The sequence below is a fragment of the Pristis pectinata genome, chromosome 1 (assembly GCF_009764475.1).
Source record: "Pristis pectinata isolate sPriPec2 chromosome 1, sPriPec2.1.pri, whole genome shotgun sequence".
Lineage (NCBI taxonomy): Eukaryota > Metazoa > Chordata > Chondrichthyes > Rhinopristiformes > Pristidae > Pristis > Pristis pectinata.
In genome coordinates, this window is record NC_067405.1 from 106776345 (window position 1) to 106800464 (window position 24120).

The following is a 24120-nucleotide window of genomic DNA, read 5'->3' on the forward strand; positions in this document are numbered from 1 at the left end:
ACTTCATTCAGTCATTTTCTGCTCCCACCAAGTTTGTTTCTGAAGGTCTATGGATTTCAGTCATATTTTAGGCCAATAGCTATTTCTGGAGTATTAGCTAATTCTTGCTAAATTTTCACAACAAAAGCTGAGAGCCAATCCAAATAAATCGTATTTTGTTTTGCTGTCCATCCATTGTTTCACTTCCATGTATTCTTGGAACACTGTGACCAGGTTTGATTTACAGTCCAAAACAGGAAACAATTCCCTTGTTTAGTCAAGTGAGTCTGCCTGATTTATTTGTTCTTGTGTGCAACACAATTACTGCACTTTAATCATACGCAACAGTCTGTTTTACTCTCAGCACAGCTTACAGGTGCATTGATAATTAGTCAAAAGTAACCATTAATTTCTGCCATAACCTTAATGCTCAGAGCTGATGCTTTCCAAAAATTTTGAATCTGCATGCAAGATTTTAATGTTATTAAAATATTCAAGTCTTTCTTATCACTGAGTTTTTATTCATGTCATGACTTTGGAAGGCCATGGGAATATTAATTTATTCACCCTGTCAAACAAACACACTTGTGGCATACACAACAGTTGCTAAAAACCTGTTATCTTACTTTGGAACCATTTAGAACCAGGAATATGCATTACATTCATGTCATTGTCTTCCATAGTTTGCTTAAATGTTTGGGTCTGTTGAACATAACAATAAGCTCCGTGAGCTTCAGAGAAAATACCGGAAATTTAACTAAAATTCATTTGATCATTTTTTTCAAAATGAAATTGGTAACTTGACTGCATACTGTATGTATAACAAAACTGCTTTAATGACAAAAATCCCAGTAATTGTATTTCTTATATTTCTACTTTCCAACGTCTTTATTTTCCATTACAAGATTTTCTTGCATAAATTAAACATTGAGAACCTTAAGGGATCTATTCACTGTAGGTGTGTTTAATTTCTCTCATAACTTGCAGATTGAAAGCACATTGTCAAATTATAACAGAATTTGTTCAAACTTGTTTTTTCCAAGAAATGGTTGATGCCCATGATATTTTATGGAATTTGTTCTTCTTAGGCTGTTCTTTGGGAATCAAGGATGATTGAAATAGCTGATGAAGCCAATGCATTGATCTGCAGACTCTTTCACAGATGAGGCAGAAGATACCTGATGTAACAGGCAGGTGAGTCGTTTGGGGCATGGCACAATTAACACTAGGCTTCTTTGTGCTTCAGATGAATGACTTGAGGTTCTCGATGCCATCCTGAATACACTTGTGTTTTGAGCAGTTACGCACCATGAGTGAGGATGTTATTTTTTTTTGAAAGAGACTTTGAGAACATCCCTGAACCTTTTCCTATGTCCACCCAGTAACCTGCTGTGATAGAGCTCAGAATTGAGTCTGGTGTTGGGGATGCAAATGACAAGACTGCCCATTGTTGTCAACTAAGTGTAATCAGGGCCTCTGTATTGAAAACGTTGGACTTGGAAAGGTTCACCTGGCCTGACAGTGGATTTTGAAGATATTGCAGAGAGAGCATTGGTGTTATCTTTCCACTTGTTTAAGGTGTTTGCTGTTTTGATAGTTTAGATCTCAGAAGTGTACAGATTGTTAAGGATCACAGCTGCCCTGTGAACCATGAGCTATGTGCAAGGTTTTAAGTCTTGATCTTCAAACACCCTTGTCCACAGATGGCCAATTATTGTGATGGCACATTGAAGGCCAGAATGAAATTCATCACTGACAGCTCTCTTCATTGAGATGTGGTTCCTGAGATATGAACACTGATCCACATTTTCAAGGGTCTCGTTGTGGATGTTATTTTTCAGAGGTCAGTGTTGTACAGTGGGATAATTTGTACTTGTTTTGCAGATGTTGAATATAAGGCCCATTCTCTTTTATGTTTAAGTGAATGAGTCAACGATGACTTGTAGTTTGGCCTCTGAACACAGCAGAGGAGGGTGGAGACGAGGAGAACTGCAGTAATAGGAGACTAGATTGGGGGACAGACGGGAGATCTGTGGCCAGGAACGAGACTCCAGGATGGTGTGTTGCCTCCTGGGTGCCAGGGTCAAGAATGTCTCCAAGCAGTTGCAGAATATTCTCAAAGGAGAGAGAGTGAGCAGCTGGAGGTCATACACATTGGTACCCAAGGACATGGGTAGAAAAAGAGATGAGATCTTGCAGGGTGAATACAGGGAGTTAGGCAGAAGGTTAAAAATCAGGACCTCGAGGGCTATAATCTCTGGATTATTCCTGATGCCATGTGCTAGTGAGGGTAGGATTAGGAGGATGGGGCAGATGAATGTGTGGCCGAGGAGCTGGTGCAGGAGGGAAGGATTCGGGTTCTTAGACCATTAGAATCTCTTCTGGGACAGAGGTGACCTGTACAAGAGGGATGGATTGCACCTGGAATGGAAGGAGACCAATAACCTGGTTGGGAGATTTGCCGGAGCTACTCGGAAGGGTTTCAACTAGTCTGGGTGGGACCCAAAGCAGTAGTGTGGCAGATGGGCAAGTTGAGGCAAACATAAATATTAAAGCAAGCAATTTCAGTTGACGGGACCTGCAGGGAGTGAAGGTGATCCAATAGACTAAACTGCATTTATTTTAATGCAAGAAGCCTGACAGGTAAGGCAGATGAATTCAAGCATTGGATTGGTATATGGAACTGGGACAATATAGCCATAACAGAAATATAGTTGAGGGAGGGGCAGGACTGGCAGCTCAATGTTTCAGGGTACAGATGCTACAAGCATGGTGAAGGTGGAGGTAAGAGAGGAGGGGGAGTTGTGATTTTGATTAGGGAAAACATCACGGTGGTACTTGGAGGATATTCTTGGGAGATCATCCAGTTAAGGTTATATAGGTGAAACTTAGAAATAAGAAGGGGATGATCATTTTGATGGGATTGTATTACAGGTCCCCCAATATTCAATGGGAATTAGAGGATGTAGGGAGATTTCAGATAGCTGTAAGAATAATAGGGTTGTAATAGTAGTAAGTGATTTCAACTTCCCACATACTGATTGGGATTACTATAGTGCAAAGGGCTTGGATGGGGCAAAATTTGTCAAACGTGCCCAGGAAAGTTTTCTCAAACAGTATGTAGATGGCCCTAGTAGAGAGGGGCAACACTCAACCTCCTACTGGGAGATGAGACTGGGTAAGTGACTGAAGTGTCAATGGGGGAGCATTTTGGGACCAGTGACCATAATTTTATTCATTTTAAAATGGTTATGGAAGAAGATTGGACTGGTTGACAAATTAATATCCTAATCTTGATGGCATTAGACAGGAACTTGCAAAAGGTTAATTGGGAGAGGCTGTTTGCAGGTAAGTGGGTGGCCTTTAAAAGTGAGAGAGGAAGAGTTCAGGGACAGTATATTTTCTGTTAGAGTGAAAGGCAAGGCTGACAGAAGTAGGGGACCCAGGTTAAAGAGGGATATTGAGGCACTGGTCAGGTATAGGCAACTGAGATCAATTGAATCCCTTGAGGAGTACAAGAGATGTAGTAGTACACATTAGAGGGAAATCAGGAGGATAAAAAGAGGACATCACATAGCTTTGGCAGGCAAGTTAATGGTGAATCCCAAGAGATTCTACTATCATAAAAGGATAATTAGGGATAGAATAGATCCCCTTAAGGATCAATGTGGCCATCCATGCGTGGAGCCACAGGAGATGGGTGAGCTGTTAAGTGAATATTTCTCATCTGTATTTACTTTGAAGAAGGTCATGGAGGCTAAGGAATTAATAGCAATGTATTGGAACATATCCACATTACAACAGAGGAGGTGCTGGTGGTCTTGAGACATATGAAGATGGATAAATCCCAGGGACCTGATCAAGTATATCCTAGGACATTGGGGGAAGCTAGGTAAGAAATTGCAGGGGCCCTGGCAGAGATATTTTCATCAACCTTGGCTAAAGATGAGGTACCAGAAGACTGGAGGATGGCTAATGTGCCTTTACTTAAGAAGGGCTGCAGAACAAGCCAGGGAATTTACATGTTGGTGAGCCTAATATCAGTGGTGAGGAAGTTACTGGAGAGGATTCTGAAGGACAGGATTTACTTGTATTTGGAAAGGCAATATGGCTTTGTGCATGGGAAATCGCATCTCACAAATTTGATTGTTTTTGTTTTGAAGAGGTGACAAAGAGGATTGATGGGGACAGGATGGTAGGTGTTACCTACATGGACTTTAGCAAGGCATTTGATGATGTCCCGTCTGGAAGGTGAGATCACACGGGATCCAGAGTGAGCTAGCCAATTGGATACAAAATTGGCTTGGTGAACTCAGAGGGTGGTGGTAGAGGGTTGCTATTCAGCTAAAGGAAAGATATTAAACTGGAAAGGGTGCAGAAAAGATTCATGAGGATGTTACTGGGACTAGAGGACTTGAGTTATAAAGAGAGACTGGGGCTTTTTTCCCCTGGAGCCTACGAGTGATATTATAGAGGTATATAAAATCATGAGGGGCATGGATTTGGTGGATGGTCACAGTCTTTTTTTCCAGGGTAGGGTAGTCTTAAACTAGAGGGCATAGATTTAATGTGAGAGGAGAAATATTTGAAAAGGACCTGAGGGGCAACTTTTTTTCCACACACAGGGTGGTAAGCATATGGAATGAGCTGCCAGAGGAAGCTGCAAAAGACACTTGGACAGGTACAAGGATGGAAAAGGTTCGGAGGGATATGGGCCAAATGCAGGCAAATAGGATTAGATTAGACGGGCATCTTCAGGAATGATTTGGGCCAAAGGGCCTGTTTCTGTGCTGTATAACTCTGACTCTATAACACATACATACATAAGTGTCACCTGCATGCTGCTGCTTGAAAATTACTGGAGTGTAGGTGCTGATTAGCGCCACATGACTGTGGAGCTTGTTGGAGATGAGGTACCGCATTGTGGTGAGATAGATTGTGCTGATGACGTAGCTTTGCTTGACACTAATTTGCACTGAGATTAGGTCTTTTCTTGACTCACTGGTTAACTTCACGGCTTGTATGCAATCATTAAGTATACCAAAGGTGGAGATGAAACTCTGCAGGGAGCCTAATTTTCAGACTATGTTGTACAGTCCTTCACAAATGACAGAGTCAAAGAAAAATCATTTAGTGGTTGACACTTTTCTCTCTACACTCTTCTTGCAGATGATCCTCGGTGATGGTCTTGTCCGTTATACCTCTAAATGGACGGAATCCACATTGTAATTCAGAAAGCAGCCCTTTGGCCACTGGGATGAGGTGATTAAGAAGGACCTGGTAATGACTCTCCCTGTGGCACACAGCAGGGAGACCCTTGCAAAGTTACCACAGTTGAATGTGTCTCCATTCTTGAAGATAGTTTTGAGATCATCTGGCATATCCCTCTCTTCCCATAGGAGATGAGGGTATGTATTTATGACTGTAGTACCTATCTGTCAAGTTTTGGAACTTCAGAAAGAATAGCTTCTGCACCCAAAGCCTTGTTTTTCAGTCAGCACGTAGCCTTTTTGAAGCTGGCCTGGATGTTTGCTTTGGAATGGAGTCAAGAGTGTTTCATGCCAATGGCAAAGTTCTTTGAAGTGTTCCTCTCAGCGGGAGAGACTGTCTCTCTCTGTCCTTGCCTCTCACCAAGGTGGGCCCCTGGGTGTTTGGGTGTGGATGGCCTAGATTGTGTTGAAGAATCCTTGTATGTCACGATAGTGAGCTGCCAGATCTCTTGTGCTCTTTCCACTGAATACATATACTCCTGGTTCATCTTCTTATGACAAAGTTGCTGTTGCCAGCAGCTTTTTGGAGGTGGGTTGAAGGAGATAAACCTTGGTCAGTCCAGCGGGTGTCGGTACCGTCACACCGCAGGTGATGTGGACATCGTTGCAGTCCCTTGATGGATGATAATGGAATTTAACAGCAATCATTGCCTCAATCAGGGATGCTTCTGAGGTCTTGTGCTCATCTCTGGTGAAGGAGAGTTTGGGTATGATGACCATTCTCCATGCGTTTGTTGGGAGGGGGACACTGTTGAAGGTGGCTTTCCTTCCTTCCTCCCTCTGTCCTGGCTATGGACTGTTTCTTTTCCACCCATGGTATTAAGTTCAGGGTTTTCTCCCTCTGGGATACAGGCCAGCAATTTTTCAGGAGCAGAAGTCCTCCTCTGCCTCACCCGTAGCTTCCAGGGCTGGAGAATGTGCTGTGGTGGTATATTGTGGACCGTTAGTTGTTCACTTATCAGTCAGGGACAGGGACTATAAAGCAGTATGGGGATAGGATAGAGGCTGGTGCATGAGGGGTGGACAGGTGAGTGTGTGGGAGAAAACTGAAGGGGTTATGCAAGACTAGCAATCTTTCCTGATGCATGGTCATAACCCAGAATGTCGACTTGCACCTTTTGCTTCTACAGATGCTGTCTGAGCCGTTGAGTTCTTCCAGTGTTCATGCAAGATGATACCATTCAGTTCAGTCACTGCTGGGCATCCATGAGGGAGACCAGGTTCTGCTGCATGGACACTAACACACAGACAGACACGCACACAGGGACAGATGTACTGGCACTTGTGGACCCACGTTCTCATACACAGACATGAACACCCATATACAACACACAAATAAACATAGATGCACGTGCACAAATATACATGCGCAGGGACACACATACTCCTGAACAGCCCAACACATGCAAACCCACAACCACATGCATAAATGCGCTCTCGCTCAGATGCAAATGCTCACACGGGCGCAGGTACACAGCAACACAGACAGGGATGCCGCTGGACATGCAGACACGTGTATAATGCAGATAGGCCCCCAAGTGCAGGTGCACACAGACACCCACACATGTGGAAATGCACTCAGTGCAGAGACACATGAATGCATACGCAAATGCACAGGCAGGATCAGACAGATATGTGAACACAGACAGGTGTGCAGATACAGACAAAAACAGATGCACACAAACAAGCAGACTGACTCGCAGACAAGCATGTGTACACTGACACACACGTGCTCACATGCACTGACAGGCACATAATCCTTCGCACACGAACCCCCACAGACATGGATGCAACCGTTCATGCACATGCAAACAAGCACACAGATGCACGCAAAGACATATGTACACATGCAGACACTTACCTTGAAGAATTCCCCTTGAGACTGGGGACTGGTGTCTAAATTCTGACAGCTGTCCCACAGGTGAGTAAAGCAACAGCCTGACTGGTTACACACTGACACAGTGTCGTACTGCCAAAGTTCTAGCCTCCTCCATCGCAATCTCTTGACCCACAGGCAGTGTTGAACATCACTTGGCCGTGGCACTTAAAGTAGCAAGGGCACACAATATTCTCTAGGTGGGGGACTTCAGCGTCACCACTGACTGACCACTACTGGTCGTGAGTGAACCCACATGAAGGATAAACGTACTTGACCTCAATCTCACCAATCTACAGATGCATTGGTTGAACTGATCACCACACAGTTCTTGTGGAGACGAAGTCTCTTCAAACTGATGATGCCCACTCTTATGGTTGCAGTGTCCATAAGCTCTTCTGTGTTGCTGTTTACTAAGGCAAGTAAAAAGTAGAGCTACCGCCAAAACATCCATTCAATTAACTGAAGTAACTGGTTCACAACCAGTACAGTAGTTACAACTGTCACTTACAGTGTATTATTAAATACCATAAAGAGAATAACATTTTCATATTTAAATTTTGCTTTAAGGCTCCACAGTCATACCTCTGCACTCACCACTTTGTACCTTGTCTTCTGCTTTGGCTCGCCATTGACATGGGCCCTTTTCCCTTCTGTTGCTTTTGAAGTTATAAGGATGTCAGCTCTGACTTTTGCCTGGCTTGCTTCTGATGCTTGCACTTCCACCATTTCTGTTTTCAGCCTTTCTTGTTGCACTTTAGCTGAACTGTATGGATCTAACATCAGTGGATCAAAGTCAAATGTGACATCACGTTAGGTGTTCAGAGCTCTGAATTGCCTCCACTTTGCAACAGAATTCTCCCTCAAGGCATCCAGCTCAACCTGAGCTTGATACAGCACAATTAGCAACTCAGGACAGCAGTCTCAACAAATTTTGAGAAAGACTGAGATACCACCCTCTTTCTCAAGATTTATGCGCACTCATCCACTGCCCCACCAGCATCTGATGATTGAAATGGCCTCCTGCTACACTGATCTTCTCACATTTCACCTGATCAGTACATTCTTACAGTGGTGCAGCCATTACTCTACCATTCCAGTGAAGCGCTGCACTGTGGAGTTGTAAATAAAACTCCTCGGTGGCCGATACCAGTCAGCACTGTAAATCCAAGTTTTGAAAAACATTCTTAACAATGTGAAAGGTGTAATCTATATTGACATTACCAGTGTCCTACACCTCACATCTGGGAATGTCACCCTTCCATTCCCTGCCATGCCAATTCACTACAGCCTGAATTCTATTTCTCTCAATCTTTTCAGAGTTGTAGAGCGCAGAAATGGGCCCTTTGGCCCACCATGTCCATGCTGAACTCTGCCCATTGACATTAATCCCATTTTCTTCCATTCGTAGACGCACACAGATGCACCAACACTCATTGCAGGCACACGGGCGCATGCACTCAGGTGCAGACAGACATGCACACACACAAATACAACCAATCACACAGAGGCATGAATGCATATGGACACATGCAGATTCGCAGAGACACACACACACACGACAGATCTGTTCACACACGCAAATGCTCAGTGCAGACACACTTGCAAACTCACAAATGCAGGCACACTCCCAGAGACATGCAGGCACATAGGCATGCATAAATGCACATGGACTCAGACATGCACAGGCACCTGCATAGATATGCAGAGACACGCGTGCACCCATACGCAGCGACACAGAGATCCCCGCAGACACGTGCTGGAGTGATGCATACGCATATACACACAGATACAGACATGCAGATGTACACAGACACAAACATCCACACACAACGCATGTGCAAATGTAGATGCAGAGGCACATGTGCACTAACATGCATGCTGACATATAGGCTCAAACATAAACATTTACACAGCTACACATGCACACGAGCACAGATGTGTTCAGATGAAGATGCACGTACACAGAGATGCACAAATAAGCAGACAGGCACATGCACGTACAGGCAGACAAGCAAAATCATATGTACACGTGCTAAGATGCACAAATGTGCATGCACTCAGACACACACGAATACACAGACACACGCACATACTCATACACAGAATAACCGCCATGCAAACACGCACAGACAAAAATGCACAGAGTCCCACAGAGCAATGCACAGATGTACACACACCGACAGGAACATAGACCCTCACTCACAGGCACCTAGACACAAACAAAAGCACAGATACTTTCACCTGTGCAGACACACACATGTGCACGCACTCTGATGCAAACGTTCACACACGTGCAGGCACACACCAGACAGGCACAGACGCAGACGTGCACACTGACACACACAGGTGCAGACGTCCAGAGACACATGCAAACACAGGCTCAGACGCAGCGATGGGCACAAAGACAGACAGACACACCTACCTAGAAAAATCCCCCTCATGGATATGGGGACTCGTGCCTAAATTCTGATAGTTGTCCCACAGACGAGTCAAGCAACAGCCTGACTTGGTCACACTGACACAGTATCATACTGCCAAAGTTCCAGCTACCTCCATCGCAATCTCTTGACCCACAGGCAGGCCACCCCACCAGAGGCGGTGGGAGGGACTCCTCAACACAGAATCCAGACCATATTAAGTATCATGCCTTCAGGTCAAACATGAGCATGGAAATCTCCAGATGCTACCTACAATCCTCCGTCAGCTGATGAATCATTGCTCCTCCATGTTGAACATCACTTGGCCATTGCACCGAAAGTAGCAAGGGCACACAATGTTCCCTGGGTGGGGGACTTCAGTGTCACCACTGACTGACCGCTAAAGGACACTACTGCCAGACTAGATCTGCAACTGGTAGTGAGTGAATCAACATGAGGAATAAACCTACCTGACCGCAACCTCACCAACCTACCTGACAGCATCTGATGATTGAAATGGCCTCCTGATGCACTGATCTTCTCACCTTTCACCTTCTCAGTACATTCTTACAGTGGTGCAGTCATTACTCTACCACTCCAGTGATCTGCTGCACTGTAGAGTTGCAAATAAACTTGTATAACTTTTGATGGCCGACACCAATCAACACTGCAAACTCAAGTTTTGAAAAATATTCTTACTGATCTCTCAATAATATGAAAGGTGTAAACTATGTTGACATTACCAGTGTCCTACACACCACATCTGGGAATGTCACCCTTCCATTCCCTGACATGCCAATTCACCATATCCTTGATGTTATTTCTCTCAATCTTTTTAGAGTCATAGAGTTGTAGAGTGCAGAAACAGGCCCTTCAGCCCACCATGTCCATGCTGAACTCTGCCCATTAACACTAATCCCATATCCTTCCGTGCTTTGCCTATTCAGGTGTCTGTCTAAATGTCCCTAAGACATAGTGATCACATCTGATTCCTCTACCACCCCTGGCAGTGTATTCCAAACATCAACCACTCTGTGTAAATAAAACTCCCCCTTCAGATCCCCTTTAAAACTCCTTCCTCACACCTTAAACCTATGCAGTACCTTCATATTCTTATGTATACTTCCATCAGGTCACTCCTCAGCTTCCTTTGCTCCAAGGAAAACAAGCCCTGCCTATCCAATCTCTCCACACGTATGGTTCTCCAATCCAGGCAACATCCTCACAAACCTCTTCTACCCTCTCTCCAGCACAATCACATCCTTCGTAACAGCATGGTGACTAGAACTGCATACAATGCTCTATGTGGAGCCTAACCAATGTTTTATAAAGTTGTAACATAATGACCTAACTCTTATATTCTATGCCCTGACCCATGAAGGTAAGCATGCCATACGCCTTCTACCCCACCTTATCTACCAGTGTTGCCACTTTCAAGGAACTATGGACTTGAACTCCTAGGTCCCTCTGTTCATCAGCATTCCTTAGTACCCTACCATTTACTGTATATGTCCTGCCCCTATCTGACTTCACAAAATGCATCACCTCGCACTTGCTGGGATGAACTTCCATCTGCCAGTACTCCACCTGGCTTTCCAACTGCCTTAGACAATCTTCCTCACTATCCAACATTTTTTATATCATCTGCAAACTTACTAATCATACCTCTCATATTCACATCTAAGTCATTTATATACATCACAAACAGCAAAGGTCCCACCACTGATCCCTGTGGTACATCGTGAGTTACAGACTTCCAACCAGAAAATCTTTCTTCCACCACTTCCCTCTGCTTCCTATCACCAAGCCAATTTTGGACCCAATTAGCCAGCTTGTCTTGACCTTTTGGGCCTGCCTACCATGCCTAACCTTGTCAAGTGCCTTACCAAAGTCCACGTAGACAACATCTAATGCCCTGCCTTTATCGATCTCCTTTTTACTTTCATAAGAAAACTCAGTCAAATTAGTGAGACAGGATTTCCCCCTCACAAAACAGAGGTTGTAGTCATTGCCTTTCCAAATGTACATGAATCCAATCCCTTAGGATTTTCCCTAATTATTTTCCTACCACTGATGCAAGGCTTACCAGCTTGTAGTTACCTGGCTTATCCCTGCTGCCCTTCTTGAATAAAGGAACAACATTAGCTATCCTCCAGTCTTCTGGGGTTAAAAAACAAACCGAATGAGGAACTCAGCAGGTCAAGAATCATCTGTGGAGGCAAAGGAATAGTTGACATTTCAGGTTGAGACCCTGCATTAGGACTGAGAGTATAGAGGTGAGAGGAAGGGGTGAGGCAGGTGATGGGTGGAACCAGGCAAGGAGGGAGATGATGGGCAGCTGGAGCCAGGTGTACTAGAGGGAGGGGTGGTGTCAGGAGACAGTGGCTGGTGGGTTATAGGTAGAGACAGATAAGAGAAAAAAAAGAGGGCAAATGGAGCCAGGTGGGAGGAGGTGGTGAGAGTGCAAGTAGAAACAGAGGCTGGGAGGTGATAAGTGGAAACAAGAGGCTGCAGATGCTGGAAGGTGATAATTAAGGAAGTGGAACCAGATAAAGGAAGAATAACAGGCAGCTGGAGCACATTGGGTGGGGGAAGGAGAACCAGAGGGTATAGTGTGTGCGGGAGGGGAATGAAGCTGGGTGAAAGGGAATGGGTGGGGTACAAATCAGAGGGAGAGAGAGCGAGGTGCACAGGGAGTGTGGGTCACCTGAAAATTCAATGTTATAACCTATTCAGGTGGAACATGAGATGTCGTTCTTCTAGTTTGTGTTTGGCCTCAATGTGGCAGTGGAGGAGGCCGTGGACTGACAGGTCGGTGTAGGAATGGGAAGGGGAGTTGAAAGGTCCTGTCGCATTCCTGTAATGAGTGTTAGCCTTTTTCTGACCTCTATGACCCAAATCCTTTGCAGGTATGGGTCCACCTTCTGGTTTGTGTCCTCTTGGGAAGGTCTCACAATTAGCTGTTCAGCCCAGGCTTCACATTCCACTTCAGATAGGTTATTCTCGATTTACCACTTTAATGATGTCAGTTCAATGCTACTGACCTATTTGCATGGAGAGAGGTACCTGTCTTTCCATACACTCATTCCCAAGTTGTATCTTTTCCTCACCTTCTGAGGTTGTGAAACAGTAGCCATCAATTTCTTGCAGTCTATCATCACCCTGCCAGTGATACTTGTCTGGCAGTATATGTCAGTTCTCGACTTCTGGTGCCTCTCAATTTCACCACAGTTTGGGTGGTTCCTGGGTCTTCTCAATGCCTACCACTTCAATTCTCTGAAATACACAGTGCCAAAATCCAAGTGCTTCAGTCCAATGGATAGACATGATAACTGTACCATTGTAAATCACACAGACAAACAATAGATAAATGTCTATGTTAAAGCCCCTAGAATAACTGGTACCTGGCTGTGGGCCATTTCCCGATAGGTAACTCGACCCACATTTCATATGTCTCTAGCCCTGCAGCCAGCAACAATATTACCACCTTTTTTCATCTATGGCCACACTTGTCTGTTAAATGAGAAAAGGAAGACATGAAGGGAGAAGCACCAAGTAAACCCAAAAATTAGGTGCCAATTAAGTGAAGCTGCAGCACCAGACTATATGTGTGCTAAACAGCAACAACAACATACAACAGACAAAGCAAAGCAACCAAACAATGAATCTGCAGTGTTACCAGATCTATGCTGATGGACCATTAAATGGCTTATAAGAAGAGGAAGCTCCAAGAATATTCCCCTCCTCAGTCCAGCACTCGTCCTATAGACCAGGCTGAGTAATTTGCAACTACGCCCAGTCACAATGCTGAGTGGGTTATTTATTTCAGCCTCTTGAGATCCCTACCATCACAGAAACCATTCTTCATACAATTCAATTCACCATACACTATTTAGAAAAAGCTAGTTGTGCTTCTTGCCAAGTTGTTCCAGTACACTTACCATTAGGTGTCTATCTGACACTTTAGAAAATTGCTTGGGTATGCCCTGTTCACAAAAAGCAGGAAAAATCAAATCAGGCTAATAACTGCTCAATTAGTCTGTTAGGGATTGACAGGCAAATTTAATCAGGAACTACTGGGGAAGTAACCAGTAATACAAACAAGAGCCAGTCTCTTCAAACTAGGACAAGGAAAACTGTGTGAATAAATTTGGGGGGTGGGGGATGGGGAGACGGGGCTGGGAAGGCAGGGGGGAAATGGGAGTGAGCAGGGGGTGGGGGGAGAACTGACAAGACAGTATCTTCTAATTGAAAGATATTTTATAAAATAAGGTCATCAATACTTTAGGAGCACTGAAAGGTGAGGGTCTATCTTCTGCACCATTGTAAATCACACAGGGAAATGATAGATAAATGTCTGTTAAAACCCCTACAATGAAATCAGGGTGGAGTCCATATTCACTATCTTTATACATGTTTATAGCATATTTGTTCTGGCAATCAATATTTGGTTTATTTGTATATTCAGAGAGACATCCCTTGATACAATGGTAAAAGAAAGGCTGCTCTGGGTCTAAATTACAAACAAAGGTGTTTGAATATTCAGAGGTGTTTTGTCAGTTAAGATGTGCTCCCATTGTAAACACATGTATACACCTAAAAATATTTAACTATGTAATTATAACCATTGAATCTGTATTTAATCACCTGCTGTTACCTTTGTGGTTAAAGAGTGCTTAAAGAATATAAAACCTCAATGTACTCTTTGTTAAGGAGGCTCTTGTGTGAGATTCTTCCTAGAGATTTTTCCACCATATCTCCTCTACGTTTCTGCTGAATAAACACTTGTTACCTCTACAGCTCTGCTCTCCGTGTGCCTCATTCAAAGTCAGAACGCAGTCTATTCTTGCTCATTAAAGTGATGGAAGGTATCATTGGCAGTGTTCCTCACAAATCATCCCAGTCCCAGAAATCACTGCCAGAGTTGCTCAGGGCAGAGTCTTACTATCTTCAACTCCTTCGTCAACGAGCCTCCATGTTGAGAAGGGGGGCTGTTTGCTGATGCTTGCTTGCATCAATTGTCTTTGAATCTCTTTAACAAATGAAGCAGACCATGCCTGCCTGCAGCAAGACTCAGACAACATTCAAGCATAGGCTGATAAATAACATCTGTATACTAAAGTTCCAAACAACAGCCATCTCCCAATCAGGCAGAGTTTAACCACCTATCCTTGAAAGTCAACAGCATTACCATCACCGAGTCCTTCTACCATTAATATCTTGGAGTCACCATTGACCAAACACTTAACCAGGGAAGCTATATAAATATCTTGGTTACAAGAGCAGGTAGAGGCTGGGTATCTTGAGGCAAATGACGACCTCTTCCCACCATTACAACACACATCTCAAGGAGTGTTAAGGAACACTTTTCAGTTTCCTGCATAAGTGCAGTTCTAACAACACTCATGAATCAGAATCAGATTTATTATCACTGACATACGTTGTGAAATTATTTGTTTTGTGGCAGCAGTACGGTACAAGACATAAAGACCTAAAACTTACTATAAGTTACAAAAATAAATAGCTCAAAAGAGGACTAATGAGGTAGTGTTCATGGGTTCATGGACCATTCAGAAACATGATGGCGGAGGGGAAGAAACTGCTTCTGAATCATTGAGTGTGGGTCTTCAGACCCCGATGGAAGTAACGTGAAGAGGGCATGTTCCGGGTGGTGAGGGTCCTTATTGATGGATGCTGCTTCCTTGAGGCACGAAGCTTGACACCATCCAAGAAAAAGCACTCAACTTGATTGCACTCCATCTACCACAGTAAACATTTAATCTCTCCACCACCAGTGCACAGTGGCTGCAGTGTGTACCATCTATAAAAGGCACAGCAACTACTCCAAAAGCACTTCCCAATCTGTGACTCCTGCCATTGTGGGTAGCAGGCACATGGGAACACCCCACTGCACATTCCTCACTAAGTTTCACACCCTCCTGATGTGGAAATACATAACCATCCCTTCACCTTTAAATCCTGTAACAGTTTAACCGAATGTATTTTTGTGGGAATGCCTTCACCAGAATGATTGCAAGAGTTTAAGTTGGCTCACCACCACCTTCTCAAGGGAAAAAGGGATGGGCAATAAAGTGCTGGTTTTACCACTGACACCAACATCCCAGAAAAAAATGGAACCACACAGATGGAAATTCCACATTAATTTTGAATTTATTTCCAATCTCAGACAATTGACCCGGTTATTTGGGAAAAAAACAGAAAAAATACTATGCAACCTTAATATCATTTCACTCTCATGAAATATTTACAGCACCAGAGGGGAGACTGCATATATCTTCTGTGGAAAAAGTCTAGCCTCATTTAATATGGCAGGAATATTTACCACTCGGGTGTATTCCTTGGCACAGATTCGATGCTCATGCTTCTGAATTTGATGATTGTGGTTTCGAGGCTCTTTCCAGAGAACAGAGCACATTTATTCGTTGATACCTTGTGGGACCTTGCTGCAATCAGTTTTGGCTGCTGCATTTCATCACATTACTACAATGAATACATTTCCAAATTCTTAATTGGCTGCACAGCACATTGTTTTCCTGAGACTGTAAAAGGCAAAATGCCCTTTCTTCTATCTATCTCAACTACACAGCTGACAATAAACATACTGCACTTTATTGCCAAATTATAATCTTGTATTTGTTACCAATGTTAGCACTTAAGTTTTTAAAGCTTTTAAGTTTGCTCACGTGGCAGGAACCAATTTAATGGATAATTATAATCAAACAGGTTATTTTTGCCCTGGAGACATGTAGGTGAATCAAAACAGAGGTTAATGTAAAGCTCTTCATCAGAGCAGGTGGACAGAATGTCTCACCCAAGGTTTTTAAACACATGCCTGGGTTGGGTCTGTATATATTGTTGTGAACCTGCTGGATTGCAGAGTGTGATTCAGTGGTGCCAAAGAGAGTGGGAAAGTGGATTGAGGTACAGACAGGTACTTTTTTTAAACATTCCTTTTGCAGCCAGGAGTTTCAGAGGTGTTCTCTGTGCTCTGTAAAGACGACGGCAAGATTCTCCCCATCCTCATCTGTGCCAACTTGCTAATTCACCAGTAGCCTATACTGCAACCAGCCTGGTGTTGGTAAGTGGCTGCTGGCCCAACTGATTGTCCATTCCTTCCTGCCAATGTCCCAGCCAGACCATGTGGTATATTGGCAAGTGGATGTTAAAATATCTCAAGCTTTGTTGCTATAACAGTGGAACGGCTGCTAACCTAAATGCCAATCTGTCCTTCCCTCAGGAAATAAATTCAGAGACAAAGTCTCTTAGCTCATAAATGAACTCAAATACCAAAGCAACCTCTCCAAAATTTGAGCCAAGGCAGTCAAAGATTAAAAACTGGTGTTCAAATTCAACCTCTGATAATAACTGTATGATTCATCACAACAGATACAAAGCAGTTGTCCGAGCAGAATAACATAAAAAATATAGGTATTCAGCTCCTCATGCCTGCTTTGACATTCAATAACATCATGGCCAAACGTTTACCTTATTGACTCCTTCCTGCACAAATCCCATATTCCTCAATTCAATTAATATATAAAAATCTATAGACCTTTCTCCTGAATATACTTAATGATTGAGCCTCCACATTCACTACCTCTGGGTAGAGAAACTTCTTCTTATCTCTGCCCTCAGTAGTTGATCCCTTATTTTGCAGCTGTGACCCCTGGTTCCAGACACCGCAGCCACAGGAAGCATCAACTCCAAAACCAGCTTGTCATACCCATTCAGAATCTTTTTCATTTCAATGAGATCACTTCTCTTTCTTTTAACCAGCAGAAAGAGAGCATCCAGTTTGCTTAATCTCTCCTCACATGACAAACTTACCATCCTATTTATCAATTCAGTAAATCTTCACTGTGCTCCCTCTATCCATAGTACTTTTATACATCCATTCATTAATAATTGGGATTAAACATTGAGATTGCCCCACAATTCACTTCCTTTCCAAGGCTGCTTTAGTAGTTGTAACCCACAAGACTGATCAGTTTCTGTGGTCAGCATGACTTCAGTGCATGTTCCAAGGGTTATGGAATAAAATTTTTGAGACAGACATATCAAAGCAGAAATAAAACGAGAAAATGCTGGAAATACTTAGCAGATCAGGCAGCATCTGTGATAATGTTTTGGTCAGTGACCTTTCATCTGAACTGGGACAAGGTTAGAGATAAGTGAATTTTAAGATGCAGAAAAGGGGGAAGAAAGAGGAGGAGAGAAAAAAAGTCCATGATAATGTGGAAGACAGAAGAGATTAAATTAAAAATATGGGTTGATTATGCAAGGTGACCATGGGACATAAAGAAACAGAAGTTCAGTCTGGAGGAGGTGTAAGTGGGAGAAACTGAATTGTTGTTTGAAATTACAAAAGGAATATGTTAAATTTGTTGAAATATTATGTGTGGAAGGCTGCAATGTGCCAGTTTGGAAGATAAGGTGCTATTCCTGGAGTTTTATTAACTCTCATTTGAACAGTGTAGGAGGCTAAGGACAGAGGTCAGTAGGACAGGGAATCAAAATGACAGGTGACTATAATCTCAGTTCATCCTTGTGGATCAAAGGGAGATATTCCATGAAATGATTACCTAGTTAGCATTGGTCTCCTTAGCGTATTTAGACTGTCTGCGTATTAAATTGAATGAAGTAAATCATTGCTTCACCTGGAAAGAATTGTTGGCAGGTGCCTCCAGGAAAATTGCATTTAACTCCTGATTGAACAATATGGAATAAAATCAACCAAAATCCTACCTGGCATGTTATGAGCGACGAGGAGACCTTTTAAAAACAACTACTATAAAAGAAGCTGTGAGCTGAATAAACTGTGAGGGAAGTTGTTTGCTTTCACAAACAAGATTAACCCAAATACATATTTTACACCATCACTTTTCTCCACAGAAACTCTTAACCATCTTTACTCAGCCTCTCAGCCTGATACCTCCAGGCTGTTTCTTGAGTGGAAGGCTTTGTTCATAGACACGGATCGCATAGTAGCGTAGTGGTTAGTGTAACGCTATTACAGCGCCAGCGATCGGGGGTCAATTCCTGATGCTGTCTGTAAGGAGTTTGTATGTTCTCCCCGTGATTGCGTGGGTTTCCTCCGGGTGCTCCGGTTTCCTCCCACATTCCAAAGATATACGGGTTAGTAGGTTAACATGGGTGTAATTGGGTGGCGCGGGCTTGTTGGGCTGGAAGGGCCTGTTACCGTGCTGTATAAATAAATTTTTACATAAGTTTTTACATACTCACATACTTAGCAGCACTCCTACATTTATATAGATCTCACAGCTTAACCACATATCCAGCTATTCAGCACATTGTAACACACTCACTACTACCTTTACCTCTCTTGCAGGATAAAATGGTGAGGAACAACCGACTGCAGTATTGGACTGGCAGGGTTCCTACCTGGGCCCACAGGCAAAGTTGTTTTAAGGAGAGGCTACTGGTGATCATAGGCTTGGCTGCCAGAGAGGCCGTGGCCAAGAGTGAATAGAGAGGATGCAAGATCCTTACCTAATCCTCTTTCTTATATCCTGTTTTCCCTGAGCCCACAAATCTCTTTAGCTTCCCAAGATGTAGATTACTTAACTACCACCTTACATGTCCGCTCCCCTCACCACATCTTTCTTCTTTTAGAAACCCAGGAGTTCTCACTTGTGCAAGTCACAGCAGCTGAGTCATGGAAACTAAAGAAAGGTCTTGTATAAGTCATTGGTGAGGCCATACTTGGAGTACTGTGTATAGTTTTGGTCGCCCTATTATGGAAAAGATGTGGTTAAACTGGAAAGAGTGCAGAGAAAATTTATGAGGATGTTGCCAGGACTAGAAGGCCTGTGTTATAGGGAGAGGTTGGCCAGGCTAGGTCTTTATTCCTTGGAACCCTGGAGAAGGAGGGGTGACTTTATGGAAGTGTTTAAAATTTTTGAGAGGAATAGATAAGGTGGAGGGTAACAGTCTTTTCCCAAGCGTAGGGGAATCCAAAAGTAGGGAGCAAAGGTTTAGGGTGAGAGGGGAAAGACTTAAAAGGGATTTGAGGGGCAACTTTTTCATGGGTGGTGAGTCTATGGAATGAGCTGCCAGAGGAAGTGGTTGAGGCAGGTACAATAGTATCATTTAAGAAGCACTTGGATAGGTACTTGGAGGGGCAGGGCTTAGAGGAATACGGGCTGAACACATGAAATAGGCACTAGTTGGGTGGGCACTGTGGTTGGCATGAACTGGTTGGGCTGAAGGGCCTGTATCGGTGCTGTATTGCTCTCTGATTCTATGACACTATTCACGCATTAAACAGCTCAGGTGCGGCAAAAGGGTAGTTTAGAGCTTGGATTGGCATATAGAGGCTCACCAGGTGTGAGAAACTGTAGAAAGGCCAGGAGGAAAGGGTAACTCATGTGCCAATCTGAAAACAGTATCCTTGAGAAGAAGTGCCCTGCACATTTGTATCAAGAGGCTTGGATTATTATTTGGACTGCCTGAAAACATGTGGAAAACATCTAGCAGTTTGGAAAGTCCAGCTTCTGCCCAGTACAGGGCTTTGCATGGAGCCCAGACCCCATCCGTTCCTGGATAAAACTGTAGCTAGCTACACGTCAACAGCCATGAACTCAACCCTGGGCAGTATCTACTGGTTCAGTCTCTACTTCCAGTCCAGTAGGAAGAGGCCTCCCAATGTGTGAGCACTGCTGGGGAAGCTCTGGCTTCTGACACACAAACTCATCATGGCTCTGGATGCCGGGATTTAATGGGGCTTTCAGTGAGTTACAGCACTCCAGCAATGTGACCACCAGCAGATTATGAGGTTTGCTACTGTCTCACCCTGGTGGAGTGGCAGTAGCTCTGTAGAGGATGAATCTGTCAATATCTCTCAGGCTCCCATCACTACCGCGCATCAATGGTCTAGATCAGTGGTTTTCAACCTTTTTCATGCTGCTGACCTCCAGAACATGTTCTTGTTAGATGGCTGACCCCCAAAGTCCACAAAATCAAACATACGATAATTCATGCATATAACACTTAAATTACTGCACATAGGCCCTATTGAAGTAGTGACTATTTCAATCACTGATAATTACCAGCGGTGTCTTTCAGTGTTCAGTTCAATGTGAAGGTTGTGCCTGTTTTGCACTGCAGAGTTTGTCCAAACGTGGTGGTATGTGCGACAAACATAAGCGTATGTCATCCTCACTATTCAGTTTTGATCTGTATTTGGTTTTCATGGCAGTGACTGCAGAAAATGCTATTTCGCACAAGTAAGTGGTTGCAAATGGTAACAGAACATTGATGACTTTGCCGGACAGCAGTGGATACTCCTGGGAACATGCTATCCAGAACGACAACAGTGACATTTGGTTGAACTGCAAGCGCAAAGTCCTGTCAGATGACAGTTCAGCCAATTCTTCTTGTTCATGTCCAGTTAAATCAGTAAGCATGCACTCAAATGGATTTCAAATCCAATCAAACATGCTTGTGTCATCGTCGCCGAAATACTCATGGAAATAATGTGACAGCTGTTAAATATGGTTCAAAACGGTGCTCGCAATGACCTCTGTCTTAGTCTCATTCACTGTCAGAAAGTCAGCCAGCAACAGAAAAATATCATAGACGCCTTGCTCGCATCTTCCCTTCCAGATACAGAGCTTTTTCTGGAAGGCATTGATTTTATCATGCATTTTCAGAACATTTGAGCCAGGTCCTTGCAATGATAGATTTAAGCTGTTTAAAATGTTGAAAATATCTGCAAGATAAGCTAATCTGGCAACCCACGTCTCATCGGTCAAGAACTGTGCTAATGATCCGTCATGCTCATTTAGAAAAATGAGCAGTTCATCTCGCAATTCATATACATGCTGCACAACGCGGTCTCGTGACAGCCATCTGACTTCTGTATGTAGGAACAAATGCTTATGCTTGGCTTCCATTTCACAGCATATGTTTTCAAACAAATGATGATTAAGCAGCCTGGCTTTGATAAAGTTAACGATTTTAATGCACGTGGAAAACACATCCGCAAGATTTTCATCCACATCCTTTGCAGCCAAAGACTCACGGTGAATCATGCAGTGGGTTGCTGCTACATGTGGAGCTACTTCTTTCACTCGTGCGACTAGACCCGACTTCCGTCCCGTCATTGCGGCAGTACCATCCGTGCATACTCCAATACACTGTGTCTACGCCAATGCTGATCATACAAAAAAAGTGTCAAGCACACGGAAAAGTTCACCGGTTGTACGCCCTGGGAGCGCCTTGCAAAACAAAAAGTCTTCCAAAGCCTCTCCTTCCCAGCAATATTGAACATAAACCAACAACTGCGCAGCACTGGCAACATCAGTACTTCCATCGAGCTGAATCGCAAATCTGACTTGCTGAAGACGTGCTATCAGCTGGCTCTGTATATCTTCCGCCATATCGCCAATTCTTCTGCTTACTGTGTTATCAAACAGTGGAATGGCTTTCAGTTTTTGACTGGATTCTTTTCCCAGTACAACTTCACACATATCTACTGCTGCAGGCAGTATAAGCTCTTCTCCAATTGTGTGAGGCTTTCTGGAACGTGCTATTCATAATGCTACCAAATATGATGCGTGAAGACCCTTCTCATTTACAGTGGCGCAGGCTGTCATTTTGCCTTTCTGCTTGAGGTACAGCTCCTTTTGCCGCTCAAAATATTCCTTCGGCTTTCTGGCAATATCTGGATGCACTGTTGTTAAATGGCGCTTCAAGTTCGCTGGTTTCATTGCAACGTTGGACAGTGTTTGCAAACACACAACACAGAGAGGTTGGTCCGTATTTGTCCCCACCGCGATGAAGCCACATGAAATGTATTCTGGATCGTACTTGCGTTGTTTTCTTTTTCAGTCACCCTTATCCCCTTTGTCATCAGAATCTTCCGGTTTCTGGTCAGCTTTTCTCTTCAGGAATTTCTCCATACTCAGCAATACACGCTGGACAGTTTAATTACTATTACTGATAAACAAAATTATCAAAACTAATCTAAAATTTACACGCTTGCGCACTTTTCCTTTAACAGTGACGTCACTGTGGCGTAAATATATGGTAAGTAAGCAATATTATTAAGGCACACCAACAACGTCACTCAGTCTCGCTGACACTACAGTGCACAACAGGATAGTAGTGAGTAGTGAACACTACTGACTACTCTGACTACACAAATCGAATATTAAGCGGCAGCTTACAAGAAGGGAACACCATCTAAGTCTCTAAGATTGTTGCCTATAACAGATAGAATAGATATGGCCGATTTTCTGAATAGTGGAAAACTGGAGCAAGCAAGTAAGCTATGTCTTTGTAACAGGTCGCTTTTCCATTTTTTTCTTGGCATGCTCGCACACCCCCTGGCAACCCGCCATGGACCCCCAGGGGTCTGCGGACCACAGGTTGAAAACCTCTGGTCTAGATGTCCTCTGTCAGCCATCTAACCCAGACAGTCGTTGGCCAAAGCAAGATGATGAAAAGTTAAACTGCGATGTTTGATGGAGGGACAGAAACATGGGAAATGTGTCATTTTGTAGTTTAACCGTTCTGTTTATTTTTAATCAGGTGTCAGGCAGAAGCCAGGGTTAAAAGTTTATCTCAAAATTTCCATGGAGCATGGTGAGGACTTCCCTTCCTGACCCACTGCACTACCTGTGGTGAGGAATTCCCAAAGTGCAGCAGCAAAAATATTGTGAATGGGAAACCACAGCGGAATACAAATGCTTCCAGGTCAGGATGGTGTGTGCTTTGGAGGCCACCTTGCAGCTGTCTGAGTACCAAAATGATCACTGCCCTTGTCCATCTGGGCGGTGGAGGTCATATCTTTCATGTGCTGCCAAGGTAGACTTGACAACTTCCTTACATCAGTCTGGTAGATGATGCACAATCAGTAGTCAATGGCATTGAGCAGTGAGGTGCAGGGATTGAAATGATTGAGTGGATTGAAGATTCTGAAGAAGCTTTATCATTGAACTCAGCAGTAAACACAGAATTTCTTTGAACTCATTGAAGAAAGTTCTGGCAACCGTTATGTGCCTTGGAAATGGTGAAAGACTTTCCTTGTTCAAGTATTATGTCCCTTACTGCTGAATACATGCCCACCATCTCATTGCTGAAGCCACAGTAATTATGTATGTGGTCCAGGTCAGTTTCTAGTTACAGAAATTCCCAGAAATTGATGCTGGACTACACTCAAAGAGTGAAGCTATTAAGTGTGAAGGAGCACAAGGGTTAAACTTTTATATGTTATACAATCTCTGAAAAGATGAGGATAAACCTCCTGAGGCAGGATCTAGTGGAATTTCCTGAGTCTAGCTAGAGGTGTGACTCTTCCATTTACAGGAAGATTAAACTGCTTGTTTGAACCTTGACAGCAGGTGTTGAGATCGACTTGTAATCTCCCACAGCAAGGAGAGAAGGTGAGACTTCCACTTGCTGGAGATGATTGTTGCTAGGCACCACTGTAACACTATGGTAACCTCCCACTTAATATCCCAAGAGTGAATGTTGGAAAGGGCCTGCAGAGCGGAGACATGGAGTGCATCGTTGTCAACCTTCATTCAGA

General features: G+C 43.6%; 1 long non-coding RNA gene across 1 annotated transcript in view; it reads left to right on the plus strand.

Annotated features, from left to right (window-relative positions):
* Positions 1–5328, plus strand: part of LOC127577653 (uncharacterized) — a 37236-nt gene extending 31908 nt beyond the window's left edge. The window contains exons 4-5 of the long non-coding RNA XR_007957412.1: positions 1068–1173; positions 5149–5328. This is a non-coding gene — a long non-coding RNA (uncharacterized LOC127577653). The remainder of the gene's footprint in view (positions 1–1067; positions 1174–5148) is intronic.
* The last annotated feature ends 18792 nt before the right edge of the window (positions 5329–24120 follow it).